Source organism: Mirounga angustirostris, unplaced genomic scaffold, assembly GCF_029215605.1.
Source record: "Mirounga angustirostris isolate CCGP_5_RB_7025 unplaced genomic scaffold, mMirAng1.0.hap1 SCAF_11, whole genome shotgun sequence".
NCBI lineage: Eukaryota > Metazoa > Chordata > Mammalia > Carnivora > Phocidae > Mirounga > Mirounga angustirostris.
In genome coordinates this window covers 6,882,890-6,901,182 of record NW_026991719.1, presented here as the reverse complement: position 1 = coordinate 6,901,182, position 18,293 = coordinate 6,882,890, and the positions used below count along the sequence as shown (strand labels likewise).

The 18,293-nt window shown below is 43.3% G+C and overlaps 1 pseudogene; it reads right to left on the bottom strand.

Moving 5' to 3' along the window:
- Positions 1-8,076: 8,076 nt before the first annotated feature.
- LOC123843350 (uncharacterized) lies at positions 8,077-9,345 on the bottom strand (annotated as a pseudogene).
- Between the last annotated feature and the right edge of the window lie 8,948 nt (positions 9,346-18,293).

The window sequence follows — 18,293 nt, the reverse complement described above, 5'->3', positions numbered from 1 at the left end:
CTCCCCAGTGTTGCCTTTTTAAGAACGTCGGGTGGTTGGAATCAGAGAGTACGTAGCCTTGTCAGACTGGCTTCTTTCACTTAGTAATATGCATTTAAGGCTCTTCCATATCTTTTCATGGCTGGATAGCTCATTTCTTTTTAACGCTGCATAATATTCCATGTCTGGATGGACCGCAGCTTACTTATGCACTCACCTTCCGAAGGTCATCTTGGTTGCTTCCAAGTTTTGGCCCTGATGATAAAGCTGCTGTAGAATTTTGTGTGGACCTAAGTTTTCAGCTTCTTTGAGCAGACACCAAGGAGTGCAATTGCTGGTCCATAAGAGTCTTTTTAATTCAGGAAGATCCCAATCTCCAGTTTTAATGGAAGGTGTGGATAATGAGAATCTTCCTGTGAAGTTGGGTTTAGGAATGATGGAGCCAGATACCAAACCTTGGAAGAGATAATACTCCAGAGAATTTAAACTAGTTAAAAATGATGAAATAGGGACGCCTGGGCGGCTCAGTCGGTTAAGCGGCTGCCTTCGGCCCAGGTCACGATCCCAGGGTCCTGGGACCGAGCCCCACATCGGGCTCCCTGCTCGGCGGGAGGCCTGCTTCTCCCTCTCCCACTCCCCCTGCTTGTGTTCCCTCTCTCGCTGTGTCTCTCTCTGTCAAATAAATAAATAAAATCTTTAAAAAATAAATAAATAAAATATACTAATAATTCCAGGGTGCCTGGCTGGCTCCACCAGTGGAGTGGGCAACTCTCGATGTTGGCATTGTGAGCTCGAGCCCCACACTGGGTGCAGAGATTACTTAAAAATGAAATCTTAAGGGCGCCTGGGTGGCTCAGTTGGTTGAGCGACTGCCTTGGGCTCAGGTCAGGTTCCTGGAGTCCTGGGATTGAGTCCCGCATCTGGCTCCCTGCTCGGTGGGGAGTCTGCTTCTCCCTCTGACCCTCCCCCCTCTCGTGCTCTCTCTCTCTCTCATTCTCTCTCTCAAATAAATAAATAAAATCTTTAAAAAAAAATGAAACCTTAAAAAAAATTCTAATAATTCAGCCAGGTGTTCAAAATGAGCAAACTTTCGGTAGAAGAGGGAAGGCTCTGGTTGGCAATGTTTCCCTGCAGGGGTTCTGGACCAACAGTGTCAGCTTTCAGTGGGACTTGTCAGAAATGCAAGTTCTTTTATTTTATTTATTTATTTGAGAGAGAGAGCATGAGAGGTGGAGGGTCGGAGGGAGAAGCAGACTCCCTGTTGAGCAGGGAGCCCAATGCGGGACTCGATCCCGGGACTCCAGGATCATGACCTGAGCCGAAGGCAGACGCTTAACCAACTGAGCCACCCAGGTGCCCTGAAATGTAAATTCTTAAGTTCCAACCCCGACCTACTGAGCCAGAAATGCTGGGGTAGGGGTCTAGGAACCTGTTTTACAGGTTACAAATTTTCCAAGGCACACTCAAGATGGAGCCCCGCTTTGCAGCGACCTCAGGCCTGGCGGGAAGCAGAAAGACATCTGGTGTCTGAGTTTGCCTTCCACAGGGCTAGCAGCAGAGGGGTCATCAAATATGCCGTGAGAAGTGCTGGAAACCATCTCTGCTACAACAGTCCGGTTTAGTCAGGAAAATTCTGGATATTTCGAGCCGGAAGGGTTTAATACACGGAATTGGGTATTGGAAGAATGGGCTGGCCCGGGGAGTGAAGGTCGAGAAAAATTACTCCCAGCTTTCAGGAGATCAGGCGGCTGACATTCCAGGAAAAGGCATTTACAGGAGGGGATTTACAGGGGGATAACTGGAAGGTGGGGGGCGAGTGGACAAGCAGACCGGGATGGGCATGAGTTAAGAACAGGTAGCCCTGCAGGCTGACTGTGAATGAGTCTTTGCCGGATTTCTGCCCCGTTTCTCCTAACGTTATCATAGCTCACAGGAATGGCTGCCAGAGGCCATGGTAATTCACTCATACAGGAAACATCCAGGAGGGTCCCCCGTGTGCCACATTTCCACCACACGGCTGGCCAGAGCCGAACCTCCTGGGAGGGGACTCTGACCCTTACTGGATCAATCAAATTCTTTCCTGAGAGACTGCGTGTTGGGGAGGCAAGTCATATGTACAACAGAGCTTGGCAAATGTCCATGAATGTCTACACTTCTACTGCTCAGGTGCTCAGGGTCATGGATCAGCACTAGTATATTCTTTTGGTTTTTTTTGAGACTGATTTAACTTCTCCTTAGATTCTGCAAACTTACCCCAGGACTCTTCCAATAAATTGTTTTGCTTGTTTGTTTACTTTTTGGTTTAGTTCAGGGTTTCACAACTAGGCGTCGTGCACATTTGGGGCTGGATAATTCTTTGTGCTGGGGGTTATTGTGCGCCTTGTAGGTTGCTTAGCAGTATCCCCGGCCCCTCCTCATTAGATGCCCGTGGTACTCCACCTCCTAAGCACTGACCACCAAAAATGTCTCCAGACATTGCCAGATGTCCCCTAAGGGGACAGAATCATCCCAGTTGAGAATCACTGACTTAGACAAATGCAAGTTAGTTTCTCTTATTTGCGATGAAAGAGTCTTCACATCCCTCATATGTCCTAATGGAAGACACGATTCTTTTACTCGGGGGAGCTCAACACTGGATGAGCAACAACTGTAAAACGCCAGCCATATTTAGATGGCTTCTGGTCTGAGGGTAACAGTCACACCCATTCCTGTCAAGATCCAAAGGGTCATGCTTCTCAAGGTGGGACAAGGGTTGCTGCCCCGAAATGGGACACCAGTCCCGATATGGGAAGACTTACAGTGGCAGCTTCTGTCCACAGGCAGGAGGGTCTAGAATCACTCTTGCAGCCATGGATGTCCATTTCATTGCCTTCATCACACCTCCCTGTAGGGTTGACTGGGCTTCCTACCAGGCTTCTTCCCTGGAGCTCCTTTTAAGGCCCAGCTGCAGGCCTGGTTTGTAGGGTGAAGAGTTACCTCATAGAACTATGTTGGCCCGACTGAAACCACCCTTTGTGACCTCACCCATACTTCCTAGCCCTTGCTTTAACCAGGACTGGACTTTCTTCCTTCTCCCAGAGGTTCGGTCACTCAAATCCCAGAATGCCTTGCAGCCCATTCTGTCTGCAAAGCCAATCCGAGTCGCACTTAACATGAGAGAAAGTGGAAATCAGATTAGTTAGATTGTTCCTAGAAAATTCATGCTGGCCACCCCAGATCACCATCATCCTCAGAGTTCATTAATTGTATATCTACTAGCACATCCGAGTACTTTTGTGGATTATGGAATTCAAGTTTTTTAGTTACCAGATGTCAGGGATTGCTTCTTTATCTTTCGGAAAATCAAGCTAATACGTCTTTGCCTTCAGTTGGCACTTAGAGATTTTCTTAATAATTACAGAAAGAGGTATTTTGATCCATGCCTTGGGTTGTAACCCAGTTGGACCTCTGGAATAAGTCTTGTGAATTAGCAAGTTACTTATGAGTCAGCCAAGCATCAATAAAGAGATGCTTAGGCGGTATTGTTCATAACAGAGAACAAGTAAAAACAATTGTTCTGAACAAAAGATTCACAACGGCTATGTTTCGGTTTCGAAAAGGAAAGAAAACTTTATTATTATTATAGAAACCTAATAGAAATAGAAGAGGAAAGGAATCCACACACAGATGAAGGTAATAGTAGGCAATAAAGGAGAATAAGGCGAAGTCACATCAGATCGGGGACTTACAACGTCCAACCTCATCAGCTGGGGAAGCCCGGTGGAGACAGCCAGGCTGGAGTCCTGCCTGAGAGGCCTGACGGAGCGTCCTCCCTTCAGCTGAGACTTGCCACTGACCATCCCCATAAGGGCCATATTTACAGGGCAAATAACAGGGTTGGAAATTAAACATCTGTTTGCCTCCATGCAGTCTGGAGCGAACCGCATCTCTCTGTTATCATGTTTCTATATTTTTAAGGAGCCTGGGCTATGTGTGTCTGCCTCCCCTCCCGGATTCTATTCCGGGGGGCCAGCCCCACCTGGAGCCCGAGGGGATGTGGGACAAGGTTTATAGCTCTGGGCATCCAGAACAGAAGGGCCAGTTCTGATCTGGAAGCCAGATCATATATTTAAATAACCAGGCTCCCAAGGTCATTCGCACAGCACGAGTCTCACAAACAACATTCTTTCGCCTGCCTGTGTACGTGCGGGTCCAGGTGGTCGGTTATGCAGGACACATCCCAGAAACATCTCTCCGTACAGAACAACAACCAAATACCTACGAGTAGGGGACTGGGATATAAATTACCGTAATGATCAAAGTAGCAGCGGACGCAGCAACAACGACTATGTGTCGAGTGTGTATACGTGCCAAGAAATGTGGAAGAATCGACGTGGATTATTTCTTTTAGTCTCACAACAATCGTACACAAGGACAAAACAATGACGATTCCAGTTTCGCAGATGGAGAAACTGAGGGACCGCGGTACATAACCAGCCAAGGTCAGACTGTTAGTGGCGGTTGAAGATGCCACGCTTCACCCGGTTGCCTCTGCTACCCTTCCTGCTTCCTGTGCCCGCCCGCGGAGTCAGATCGGACCCTGGCCTGGGCGGGGGGGTTGTCTGAGGGTTTGGTGAGCCCCAGAAACTCCTGTAGAGTTTATATAATGATGGGTCTGATGGACACACTTCATTTGTAATACTACAATGTGACTTCCGTTTTCTGTCACAAACTCTAAAAATGAACCCTGAATGGTTTTTGTGACTTCTGAAGTAGATTTATACTCCAGGAGTTAGCTCTGAATTTGGCTTGGGATGCCTATCCCCGGAAGAAGCCCATGTTGAACAGCTCAGAAGGAGCCTGGGAATATCAGCTCATCAAGCTTCGTGAAAAACTACGGTGGACACTGCTGTATGTTCTGCATAACCTGCTTTTCTTTCCTCCTGGACACAGTGCAGGACTAAATTTCCCAGCCACATGGCTGGTACTAGTCACTGTTCAATGAGCAGAAACACTGCACACCACTTCCCGGCCAACCTATGAAGGGCCCCATGAGTGATGCTCCATACTCCTGTCACTAGAAGCAGACGGGCCCAGAGAACCTGCCATCTACCTATTGAGGACACGTGGCTACAAGAAGGAAGGATCTGGGGCCCCTGAGTCACAACGTGGAGGACCCAACATGAGTAAGAAGTAGACCTATATTTGTGTTAAGTCACTGTTGTTTTATCTTTTGTCACAGCAGCTAATGCTCCCCAGATGAACACAAAACCCTTGGGTTTTGGTTGGAATTCTCTTACATGGACGAGAATTGCCAATTTATAACAGAGTTATCTCCTTCATGAACATAGTCTATGCCTCTGTTGAATGATTTGTCTTTCATGACTTTAAATAAGATTCTGTTCTTTCCCATGAAAGTCTTGTACATCTTCTTTTAGATTTAGTCCTTAGGCCACTATTGGCTTTCTTACCATTGGAAATAGCATATATTTTTTTTAAATCACATTCTTCAAAAAGTTGTCACTGGCATTTAGGAATGCCACTGGATTTTATTTTTAAACATTTGTTGAGATATAATTGGTATACCATAAAATTCGCTCATTTAAGGCATACAACTTGCAGAGTTTTAGTAAATTTATATAATTGTAGGACCACAATCACAATCCAGGTCTAGAACATGACTGCCAGCCCAAAATGTTCCCTAGTGCCCACTTGTGGCCATACCCCACTCCCACACCTAGCACCAGGGAACCACTGCTCTGTGGCTGTCTCGAGTGCTCCTCTTCTAGAAAGTTCCTATATATGGAATTATGACTATATAGTCTTTTCTTGGATTTTCTACATAATCATGTTGCCTTGGAAAGATTACAGTTTTGTTTCCTCCTTTCCAGTCCTTCTACTTTTAATTTCTTTTCACCCTCTATTTGCTTAGTGGTTACCCTTAAAATTTTAACATATATACTCACTTAAAATCTGAAGTTGATTGGGGCGCCTGGCTGGCTCAGTTGGTGGAGCATGTGACTCTTTACCTCGGGGTCATGAGTTCAAGCCCCATATTGGGTGTAGAGATTACTTAAAATAAATTAGTAAATGAGCAAAAGAAAAAAAACCCACTAAAGTTAATTAATGACTCAGAATAAACAAGGACATTAAAAAGCTTTATCCCTAATTATTCCTCTCCTGTCTTACATGCTATCTGTGAACTCTGTAATATCAACATTGAAAATTATAATCAGGGCTGGCTTAGATATACTTACTAATTTCTTTGTTTATCATTGCTTCTGGATCCAAGTCCTTCATTCTGGGTCCAATTACCTTCTTCCCAAAGTACTCCTTTTGTAAGTTCTTTACCTGAAAATGTCTTCATTTTGTCCTTATTCTCAAGTAATAGGCTAGTAGACCTAGAATTGCCGGTTGACCATTACTTTCTTTCAGCACTTTGAAGGTATTTTTTGCTGGTTTTGCTCTTTGCTGAGAAGGCTGGCGTTTGTTGGTCTAACTGTAGGTCCTTTATCATTTAATTTCTGCCTTCTCTCTGGTCTCCTTTAAGACTTTCTCCTTGTATCTGAAGTTTCTGCGTTTTCACTATGATAGGTGTGAATCTATTTTTATTTATCCTACTCAAGACTCAATGTACTTTCTCCATCGGAGGAATCGGATCTTTCGCTAATTCTGGAAAAATTTCAACCTCAGTTCAAATATCACCTTTTTCACAGTCTATTTGTATTCCACTGAAATTCCTGGAGACAGACATACATCAGGCCTTCTCATTCTATGTGTTGTGCTCTTAAGTGCTCTTTCATATTTTCAATGTCTTTGTATTCCAGGCTGTGTTTCAGGCAATTTCTTCAGATTTACCCCCCAAGTTACCCAATTTTCGGCTATATCGGCTATATCTATCTAGCTACCTAACCCTACCATAGAGTTTTATACTTCAAAGATTACATTTTTGGGGGCACCTGGGTGGCTCAGTCAGTTGAGTGTCTGACTTTTGATCTTGGATCAGGTCTTGATCTCACAGTTGTGAGTTCCAGCCCCACACTGGGCTCTACCCTGGGTGTGGAGCTTGTTTAAAAAATGAAAATTACATTTTTTTATTGATATTGTCAAATGTCCCCTGGGGGAGGGAAGCAAAATCACCCCTAGTAGACCCTTGAGTTAAAGGTAGCCAAAGACCTAGGCAAATGGATGCTATGATATATTGAGCCGATGAAGTTGATTATTCCATAGTTTTCCTCAAAATCCACTCAACATGCCATAGTGTTCATTAGCCAGGCTTGCTGGCTACCTATAACCCAGAGGTTTTCAATGGGGAGCAATTTTGCCCCCCAGAGAACATTGGGAAATGTCTGGAGACATTTTTTGGTCTCGACAGGGTGGGGAGAGGGAGTGCCTTTGGCATCTAGTGGGTAGAGGCAACAGATGCTGATAAACATTCTACAGTGTCCAGCATAGTCCCCTACCCCCAAACGAACCCAGGCCAAAATATCAGTAGTGCTGAGGTTGAGAAACCCTGTTCTAACCTAACCGATTATAACATCTTAAAGATCTCTAAGGACCTGGGTCACTCAGTCGGTTAAGCATTTGACTCTTGATCGCAGCTCAGGTCTTGATCTCAGGGTCGTGAGTTTAAGCCCCGTAAAAAATTACTGGGGTGCTTGGCTGGCTCAGTCAGAGAAGCATGCAACCCTTGATCTCAGGGTTGTGTGTTTGAGCCCCACACTGGGTATAGAGATTACTTAAGTAAATCAAATTTTTTAAAAAGAGAGAGATCTCTAAGCTCTAAACATGATTATTTTCCTGTGTGTATATGTGAGCTAATTAATAACCTCTGATTTGGCTTCGAGTTGGTTGTGTGCATTTATGCTTGCGCCTGTGGGCTTGCATTACACAAGTATTTTTTCCTACCTTTGAGCTTTGACAGTGTATACATGCAATACGTTTGTCTACAGATTTCAGGAAGTGAAAAGTGCCAAAGAAAGGAAGACGTTTGCAGAATAGAGTAGAATAGAATAAAGACTTCAGACACACCTCAAAAAACCAAACACGTTTTATTTTAAATGAGCAGATGATTACAACAATATGATATGTAGGTAGGACATTTCTTCAAGAAAACTATTAGCAGTCATTCCAAAGAGTAGGCCCTTCATTCAGACCTTTTGTTTTGGACGTTTGCCCACAGCCATGGGTTTCACTTGACTCCACTGTTTCACGGAAGAACATGGCGGCACTTATTCTCGAGAGGGTGGCAATTGTGAGTCCTAGCGGGAACACGTAGGAGAAGCGTTTCCTTATTAGCATTTCTTTTCCAATGGGAAAGCTAAGTGGGAAGTCAAGGGTGGTTTGGCCATAAAAATCCGCAGTGAAATTCCAGCTCATGGTAATCATAGTACAACTATAACTGAAGACAAGAAAGAAGGCAGGGATGTCATAACACGATCAAAGGAAATCTGGGTATGGGGCATGGATCCGGCAGACCAAAAGTGCCACCCAGCCAAAGATCAGGACTACTGACTTCATAAACTTCACCAACAATATCAGATCTTGCACGTACCAGATTTTCTCCGATATGACCCAGCTCCCGTTGATCCTGCTGTGCATCGGCAACTCAACAATGGAGCCAGAGATGTTAAATCTTTGAAAATAGAAAGTTTCCCAAAGTCCAATGAACACAACGGGAGTAACTGCTGTTAAACTCCCACGCACATCAGGATCTGCTGCTGGCTAGGCTGATGCCGAAAGCCCAGGCCAAATAACTAAGGAAGAGGCCCATCAGTTTGAGAAATAGTGCTTCAATTCAGGTTGACTGAAGACAAGGTGGAGGCATCGTGAAATCAAGCCAGGAACACCCAAGAGAAAAAATAAACTGAGCGATCCACAATTTAGAAGGTGCTAAATATTTATGGCTTGCCCTTGTCTAAAAGTTATATTTAAGCGTCCTGTATATGTATTGGCCTTCAATTAGAGTTCTAAATATTTTAGGTAAGGATAAAATGACCATGGTGACAGTATTAATCTGCAAGGCATTTTTGGAACACGATGCGACATATCTCTCAAACGTGGAACTGTTCATAGCTCTTGTCCAGCAACTCCAATTGCAGGAGTTATATACGGAAGTGCTGCTAAGAGTTTGCAAAAATATACATAGAGAGATGTTAGTTCCAGCACCATTTATCAGGGGGAAAAATTGGAAATAAATAGTAATAAATACATGTCTAGTAATAGAGGAATGGTTAACTACATGATGGTACATACGGGATTATAGTGAAATATTACACGGCCATTACCAAGAATGAGTGAATCCACATGAACCGTCTGAAGAAACTTCTGCAGTACACCAAAAAAAAAAAAAGAAAGGAAAATGAAAAATAATACATATAGTATGACCATTTGTGTCAAAAGAAAACACATATAATTTTCTTTATAGATCTACAAATAGTTATGTACATACATTTTTAAAAAGATTTTATTTCTTTATTTGACAGAGAGAGAAAGCACAAGCAGGGGGAGCGTCAGAGGGAGAAGCAGGCTTCCCGCCGAGCAGGGAGCCCGATGTGGGGCTCGATCCCAGGACCCCGGGATCATGACCCGAGCCGAAGGCAAACGCTTAACGACTGAGCCACCCAGGTGCCCCTACGTACATATTTTTAAATTAAAAACAGAATAAACATGACCTTGACGATCTATAGCATGTTGTACACAACAAATCATGCCTATTTACTTTTTTTACCCATCACTTGCTCAAACTCCACCTTTAGATGTTGCCTTCTTTGGGGTACAACGTAAAAATAGCCTGAGGTGTTGTGCACGAAGCAAGTGTCTTCTATGAAGGAAAATCTAGATTGTGGAGCAGCTTATTTGGATCTTTTTCCATTTGAATCCTTGGGAGTCCGTGGCAGGCATAATCAGAACATGATCCTCCCAGGGTTTCTGCCTCCGCTGATTAGCAGAAGGGAATGAGGCAGGATCTGCTCAGAGGGGGCTGGTGTGTGGATAACATAAGCGACCGCCCGTGCAGAAGATTTTAGGGGCCTCTGAAATACGGCTCCTTGCTATGAAGCCTGATATTCCCAACACTGTATCTGCTGTTCCACAAGCTTCTAGGGAATGTGCTTTCTAATGGCACGAAGGCAGGAGTTTTAGTTACATTAGCCAAATGAGTTTGGGGTTGCCTGCCAGCTTGATCACCTCACTCTCCAGGAATAGTGTTTCCTTACCAATGGAGTTCTGAAGGGAACGGACCACAGGACCGGTGAGTTTTGACAGCATGAAGGAATTAGGAAGGAGAAGATCACAAATGCAGGAACACATGCCAGTTGAGGGAAGTTTTGGTGCATCTGTGTCTGAAACGGATGGAGTGGGAACATGTTTTTCCCGAGGACCAAATGTGAAAGACTCCCTATATCCTATTTTAAAATTTCCCCGTGGGCCATGTAGAAGGACCCAAGCGTTTGGAGGACTGGAGAATGGCAAACAGTCCTCGAAGCGGTAGGAAATTTCACACAGAGAGGGGAAAAGGTCCAGCCAACGTGAAAAGATCCACGAGGAGAGATGAACCACCTATCGTAAAAGAGGTTTGGTTAGGTAGAGTTTGGGGCTCTGAACAAAGCCCACCCTATCCTGTCTCCTCCCGAGTATTTATTACGCACACCTTGTGTTTTGTATACGTCGTGCCCTGTTGCAAATAGTTTATGAATAGTAACACATTCAATCCTCATGACAGCCCAATGATAGATGTACAATTATGATCCCATTTTCTAGGTGAGGGTACTGAGCACAGAGAGGTTAAGTAATTTACTCAAGGTCACATAGATATAAACGGTGAGGCCAGGCTCTCGAGCCCTCGCTGTTGACGCAGCGCTTCCTGGCTCTCCTAATAGCAGATGGCATTTATTCACAACAAAAGAGCATCGCAAATGGACAAATTCTGTGTCAATGATAATAATGGCTATCTGTGGCCTTCTAGATCTATGTTCCATAAAAAATGAAACGGAATCTTGAAGGGCAGCAACAGATGGGAAAATATAAATACTTGCCTCCTTGATCTCCCTGTGACTAAAGACTTTAAAAGCCAATGCTTTTATAAAGGGATGCACCTTCCCTAAGTTTCCTTGGACAAGGATCCATGGATAGATATTGACATAGACCCTCATGAGGCCTCTTTCGGTTTTGTTTCGGTTGCAAAGGTCAACACCATTCTTCCCCCTCTGCAGTCTACCTTCCCTCTGGTCGTCACCTAACTATGCTTAAGGTTGTAAATTTATACAATTTTAATTTAAAACTGCTTGCTTATGATCAAAATTCTAGAACCTCACACACACTAAGCGTGATGTTAAAGTGAACCAGGCACACAACTGTGCAGAGAGGAGAGAAAAACGCAGAAGGGTGATCACGAACAAGGAGTGGGAAAAACTTGTGCTTTTATTTTTAGTCTTTTTTACTAACATATAATGTGTTATTTGTTTCAGAGATACAGGTCTGTGATTATCAGTCTTGCACAATTCACAGCGCTCACCATGGCACATACCCTCCCCAGTGTCTATCACCCAGCCACCCCAGCCCTCCCACCCCCCACCACTCCAGCAACCCTCAGTTTGTTTCCTGAGATTAAGAGTCTCTTATGGTTGTCTCCCTCTCTGGTTTCGTCTTCTTTCATTTTTCCCTCCCTTCCCCTATGATCCTTCCTCTGTCTTGTTTCTCAAATTTTTATTTTTATTCTTTACTTTTTGTTTCATGCTTTAGTTGAGGTGTAACTTACAAAGAGTAAAAACTACTCACCTTACATGTGCCACTCAAGGAATGTGTACACAGGTTCCCCTGTAACCTCCACTAGGGTAAAAAGAATATTCTGATCTCTTGCTAGTCAATAGCCACCTAGGTCTGCCCTTCACCCACGTGTGATCACTATTCTGGTGTCCCCCACCATAAATTATGTTTGCAAATTCTTGAACTACACATATATGGAAACACACAGAACATAATGTATCTTCGGTCGCTCTCTTTTGCTCAGCATAATGTTTTTGAGACTCAACTGTGTTGTTGAATACGCCACTGCTCCCTTCGTTTCTGTTGTGGTTCAGCGCCCCATCGTATGGGCACGTCCAGTTTGTGTATCTTTTCTCCCGTGGATGAACATTTGGGTTGCCTCCAGTTTGGGTCTATTATGGGGAAGAATTAATTGATATTTTAAAAAGAAGGCATATGTTTTCTCATGAATTTGATGTGTATAGCCAAACAGCAGTAGGATATCTGTGCTCTGTAGAATTAGGTTTCTAACACAACTGCGGCCAGTCAGGAATCTAGATGGACTTTTGCCATTTCACGGAGAAACCACACACACTATTTGCTGCTCCCCTGATTTTCTCTGTTGGAGGAGTCTCTCTCTTAGCAGAGGAGACAAGAGAACTCTAGGAAAGACAGATGGATGGAATCTTCTAGGCTCCAGAAGTCGTGTGTCATTCGTACAGAGGAAGAGCACATGTCCTAAGGAGAATATGCAGAGGACATTGTGGTGGTGTGTGAAGTCTCCAATAAGACCCTCAGTCATGTGGACGGTGAGCTTTTGGAGCAGAAAAACAGCTCTCCAGCAGATAATTCTATTACTTGCTTTCACCACTATTTTGGAGGACTGTGTCTAAAGACCTCAGATTTCACCCCAGCTCCTCTTTCTGACCAGGGACAAGCCGCTTAGACTCTCTCCATTTTGATCCCTCGTGTGGAAGATGGGAGCCACCCGCCCTGCATCCTTTCTCTGCCACAGGAACTCTGTGCTTCCCGGTGCTCAAGCCAACCCGGCACATTGTCCAGGGCTGCCAGAAAGAGAAAGGTGAAAGCAATCCATGAACTATGAAACATCAATATATTGGGCATTATGACAACTATCACCTCCTGGTGTTTCCTCAGAGTCCGAGGTGGGACTGAGGGGAAGGCTGGGGAGGATGAAGGAATTGTCAGCACTAACCTGGGCCACCCTTCCTCCCTCAGACTGGGAGTGCTGTTACCCTTATGTGGACTCCTTATTTCCTGGGGTCTCAACAACGAATGTTCCGGCACTTTTGATTTCGTCTCCAGCCCAAGTGCCATATGGCATCTCTCTGGCTCCTGACTACCTTGGAAGGATCTCTATGAGAAAGAATGAAAGAAATATCACCAGCCCTTACAGCATCCTCCAGCACCAACTGGAAATACACAGGATACATTCTCTTTGCTTATTCCTGTAAAAAATATTCTTTCCAAAAGGTACTTCAGAAGGTCTCGAAACACATTTTTTCCCTTTTCTTCTTTTACCCTTCTCCCTCAAGGCAGATCCTGCCTTGGTGATCCCCTCGTCTTTTGTATCTAAAGTCTTTATGACTCATCGACTTGCTCTCTGTTGAGACTGAAGGCAGCAGAGGGTCACCACTTAATTTCCACCAAAGCCAACTCAGTCACTTGCCTCTGTGACCAACAGATGGCAGTTGAGCCACTCTCTCCATGGTCACCATCTCTCTTCTGGGAGAGAAGTGCATTCGGGCAACGCTTCCTCATAAGCATATCTTCTACAAGCTTCCATTTTCCAAGAAACCCATGGTTTTGATCCACTTAAATTACACAAATCCACTTTCAAATCCCCTATATGTAAAGTTGGCCTTAATTAGACCTATTAAAGGGAGAGATTTCATTGGGGGAAACATGATGTTTAGCTAGGAACCATTTTACAAGCCATTCTTGTGGTTGCATGGAGAATACATGGGACTCAGTCCAAGGCCAGCCCTGAAGGTCTGAATGGGACTCAGAATTGCCATCCCGCGCCTTTCAAAGACTTGGGAGGAAAGCCAGGAACTCTTTAACTAAATGCAAAAGGGTGTTATTTCCTCCTAGTTCCCAATGCTTGAGAGCTAAGGGCATTATGCAAATAGTGGTCAGCACAGAAAGGAGATTTACTAAGGAATGCCATTAAAATTTTACAAAACCCCCATCAGAGAAGAAGAATCCATCACCCACAAATCATGATACAAAGCCTAAGGGCAAAGTGACTGTTTAACATTCTAACAGAGCACCCAGCCCACTTGGGTCCACAGGCAGTGTTTTGGGAACATGTATTTAAATAGCTGATAGACTTATGTCACAGTGGGAAAAAATTTTCGAACCCTATGCTCTCAAAGACTTAAATAAATATTCTTTAAAAAGAAGGACATTCCATGCTAGTCCTTTGAATTCTCTCTGGTGAACTCAGTATGACCCTCACTCAGTCTGTCGCTCCAGATTAAAGTGAGTATGTCTAATTTTTAACCATTAATACCTTATTTTTTTAGTCATTTATTTAGTTTCACTGAGGCCATTTAAACATTTGAAGAGCCTTGTGAAAAGTGTGAGCAATCAAGATGCACGAGTAGAAGGTGCATGCTTTGTTCGCACTAGATCCTTAAAGTTCTTGGTTAAATGTTTTGGCGGCTCCTCTCATGTGAGAAATACCCAGTGAATGTTTCGGGAAGGAATTCATCAGTGAGTGAATGAGCTGGAGTTGTCTCTCTCCTCAGCTGGCCTCAAGCAGGATTTTGGAATATATCAGATAGGGTGTTAGGAGGGCTTAGAAGTTACCCTGGGAGCTGACTGGGCCACATACGAAGTTTGGGAGAAAAAGGCATTCCACAGTCCATGAAGGGCATACCTACTGGGTGGGGTCCTCGGAGCAGTGATTTATTGATTTATTGATTTTAAAGATTTATTTATTTATTCGAGAGAGAGAGAGCGTGCGTGAGTGCAGGGCTGGGGACAGAGAGAGGGAGGGAGAGAAAGTCCCAAGCTGACTCCACGCTGAGTGCAGAGCCTGACGCCGGGCTCGATCTCACGACCCTGAGATCATGACCTGAGCTGAAATCAAGAGTCGGACGCCTAACTGACTGTGCCACTCGGGTGTCCCGTAATACAAAATTAAAAAAACCAAATCTTAACTGTTGTATTAATATCACCAAAAGAGAAGAAATATTTATGACCCCTATAACCCACACACACAACCTAAGGCCTGAATGGAAAAAGTAAATATGGGTTGAAAGTCTAAGCATACCTCCCAGCAATCCTACTCCAAGATATCTATCCAAGAGAAATAAAAATGCATTCATTCATAAATCTAAATGCAAATGTGAATAGTACCTTTTTTCATATTTGCCTCATTCTGGAAACAACCCAATGCAAAAAAAAACTACCTTAAACATTCCTCAAAAAACAAAAGTAGGATTGAACAGAGGGAAAGATCCATACCATGTTCTTGAATAAGGAGACTTAATATTATAAATATGTAAATTATTCCTAAGTTAACCTATAAACTTAGCATGATCCTAATAAAAATACTAACATTTTTTTTTCAGTCTGGAGTAACACAAGATGATTATGAAATTCATATTGAAAAATAAGCAGAAACAGCTAAGAAATTCTAAGGATGGGGAGCAAAGAAGCATATCATATAGCATAGCATTTTTAAAATTTATTTATTTAAGTAATCTCTACACCCAATGTGGGGCTCAAACTCATGACCCAAAGATCAAGAGTCACATGCTCTTCCGACTGAGGCAGCCAGGCTCCCCATAATATTTTGTTTTAAAATAGGACTTTAAAATTTAAAACAGTATAGTATTGGCACATCAATACACAAATACTCTAAAGAAGTCAAATAGAACGTCCATAAATGGATCCAATATCTGTGGAATTTACTATATGAAAAAAAGACAGCATCTCAAATCAGTGTAGAAAAGATACTAGGTTTGTTTTTTTTTTAAAGATGTTATTTATTTATTTGACAGAGAGAGCACAGGGAGAAGCAGGCTCCCTGCTGATCAGGGGCCCGATGCGGGGCTCGATCCCAGGACCTCGGGATCATGACCTGAGCGGAAGGCAGATGCTTAATGGACTGAGCCACCCAGGTGTCCCAGGGTTTTTGTTGTTTTGTTTTTGTTTTTTTAATTAAGTAGTATGGTACAAAAGGAGAATCATTTTTAAAAGGTAAATTTGGCCCAATATCTCACAGTGTATGTCAGGATAAAGTCTAAATGAATACAGTAAAAATGAAGTATTAGGGAAAAAATAAACACATGCCTTTTGAACAGGGGGGTGGAAAAAATATGCCTAAATTATGACTCAAAATACCAGAAGCATAAAAGATTGATAATTAGACAATATATAAACGTTACCAAAACCATTTGCATAACAAAAAATGCAGTAAGCGAAGTTCGAAAATAAAAATTAAGAAAGGATTAAGAAAGGTATTTGTAAGTGAAGGCGCAGAGGGCAAAGGGCAAATATACCTACTATATTAAGATCTCCTAAACGTCAAGAATATCGACAAACTCAGTAGAAGAATGGGCTAGAAATATGAGTAGGTTAGTGGTAGGCATCTGTGACATGGACACCAAGGATCCCCACCTTCGTCATATTAGTGCCCTTGATCTTCTCCCCTTGACCGTGAGCTGGACCCAGCAACTTGCTTCTAATGCACCGAAAATGGCAAAAGTGATGGGATTGTGACTTCCGTGATTAACTTGAACAAAAACCCATGACTTCCATCCTGCTGGCGCTCTCTGCTGCTCTCTCCCTTCCTTGCTCTGATGAAGTCAGCTGCCATGCTTTGAGACGCTCTACTGAGAGGCCCACCTGGCAAGGAACTGAAGACTAAGGCCAATAGCTTACGAGGAGCCAATGAAATGAATCCTGCCAACAACAAAGTAAGTAAACCACGAGGTGGCTTCCCCACTGGAGCCTTCCAGGGACAGCAATGGCCTGGTTGGCATTTTGGTTGCAACTTTTGTGAAAGACTGTGAAGCAGAGGATCCAGCTAGGTTGTTCCCAAACCACTGATTCATAGAAGCTGGAAGATAATAAATGTGTGTTGCCTGAAGCCACGAAGCTTCGGGAGAACTGATTACACAGCTGCAGATAACTGACTGACAGATCACTGAAGAAATGAAAAATAGCCTTAAGACATTTGATAAAATGCTCATCCTCACTAACGAGAAATATACATTGGAAACGATATGGAGATACCATTTCTCACCTATCATACGGAAGAAAAATTCAAAAGTTTTACAGAGTATTTTTTTTTTTTTTTTTTTGGACAAGGCCACAAGGAAGCAGGCATTTTCATAGATTGCTCGCGGGAACGCAAAGTGTATCATCCTGTGTGTACTGACCCTGTGCTCCCGGAGTCCTAGGAATCTATCTTAAAGATACGCTGGCAAAAATACAAAAAGAGGTATGCACAAAGGTATAATACATATACACATGCAGAGACACCTAACTGGCTGAATAGACTCGGGAGCAGCCACACAAGGGAATACTATGCAGCCCTAACACAGTGGGCAAGACCTCTGTAGGCTGATAAAGTGATCTGCAGGAATTTCTTGTCAAGTGAAAAAGACAGGTATATATATACACACCAAATAATATATATACTATGGTTGCAGTTTGAAAAAGATGGAATATGAATATACAACATCCATATTTGCAAAAGAAAATATTGGAAAATTAACCAAAAATTTAAAAGTTGTCTAAGACGGGGGTGGTGCCTGAGTGGCTCAGTCGGTTAAGCGTCTGCCTTCGGCTCAGGCCATGATCTCAGGGTCCTGGGATCAAGCCCCGCATCGGGCTCCCTGCTCCGCGGGGAGCCTGCTTCTCCCTCTCCCACTCCCCCTGCTTGTGCTCTCTCGTTCTCTCTGTTAAATAAATAAATAAATCTTAAAAAAAGTTATCTAAGATGGGAAAGAATAGAATGAGGATAGGAACAGACGTTTATTGAGACTAAATCTGGTTTAGTAACTTTGACTTGAAAATAAGTATTTCACATATTCAAAAAATAAAACTATGTCAAAAACACAAAAGTAAAGATAGAAAACAAGATGAAATGAATAAACCGCATTGCTTACTGACTTGGTGATATAACCATCATTATATCAACAAATTCCACAATGCTGTATTTTGACTATATACACCTAATACAATGCATTTTAGAGACAAACAGGGCTTAAAAGAAACCTTAAGCTTTATTCAGTAGTCTTATGGCTAATAGTGATATCAGTAATATTTAAAAATTTTTATATCTCACAGAATAAATATGTTAATATTGTTGGGTTTGGGGGGCGCCTGGGTGGCTCCGTCAGTTAAGTGTTTGACTTTTTTTTTTTAAGATTTTATTTATTTGACAGAGACACACAGCGAGAGAAGGAACATAAGCAGGGGGAGTGGGAGAGGGAGAAGCAGGCTTCCCGTGGAGCAGGGAGCCCGATGCGGGGCTCGATCCCAGGACCCTGGAATCACGACCTGAGCCGAAGGCAGGTGCTTAATGACTGAGCCACCTAGGCGCCCCA